Genomic DNA, 868 nt, shown 5'->3' with positions numbered 1-868 from the left:
AACACACCAAGCATGTGATGAGTTGAAGAATTATGTTTTGTACAGTATGTTATGTAGAGATAATACCTGAGTTACAGAGCACAAGGTGAGCCCCTTTTTCTCTCTCTCTGGAGAAAGAGAAGAGAGTCAGTCTTTATGGTTTGAGAAGAACACTGAAGTCTCACAGGATTGGTTCTCTACGGCAGTCCTTTACTTTCACCCCGATGGAAGTGAAGTGAAAGAAATTCTGTTTTCAGTGCTGGAGGAATTTAAAAATTGGCCTAATAATTAGAGTTTTTTTCATTATTCATTATTCAGTGTGACATCAAGTTCATCTTTTTTTCGCTGTTGGGAAAGGTTTTTGCCCTAGTCCATATCCACAACGTTACACTCCCCGAAGTGCTGGAGTGCTGCGAGAAATTCCGCCAGACCTCCCTCTTTCGGCCCGATTTTCGTTACCTTCTGTTTTCTTTCAACTTTTGAATGAACACGTTCCACCAAAACAAGTTCCTTTCCGAGACTATTTTGCAGCGGCGCTGTGGCTCTGTCCGGCGTTTGGCAACCAACACAATTGTGATTGGTTTTTAAAGAAATGCCAATAAACCCAAGCACGTTTTTTCTCCCATGTCAGAATGCTGTGTGGACTAGCCAGACCTTCCTCCACAGTGCTGTTGGGGGAGGTCTGGCAAAGCGAGACCTTAAACCAATCAGTACCAAGTGATGGCTGAAAACAATAAAATGGAGGCCTGGGCAGCAATTCGGAGCTCTCGAACTAGGGCTGCACAACAACTTGTTTTCTTATTGTCATTGCGATATGAACTTTGCCAATAAACACATCGCGAGAAGACTGAGACACATGTGTAAGAAACCCTTTAATGTAACAACCATT

This window comes from Etheostoma spectabile, chromosome 2 (assembly GCF_008692095.1).
Source record: "Etheostoma spectabile isolate EspeVRDwgs_2016 chromosome 2, UIUC_Espe_1.0, whole genome shotgun sequence".
Taxonomy (NCBI): domain Eukaryota; kingdom Metazoa; phylum Chordata; class Actinopteri; order Perciformes; family Percidae; genus Etheostoma; species Etheostoma spectabile.
Note: the sequence above shows the minus strand (reverse complement) of the source record.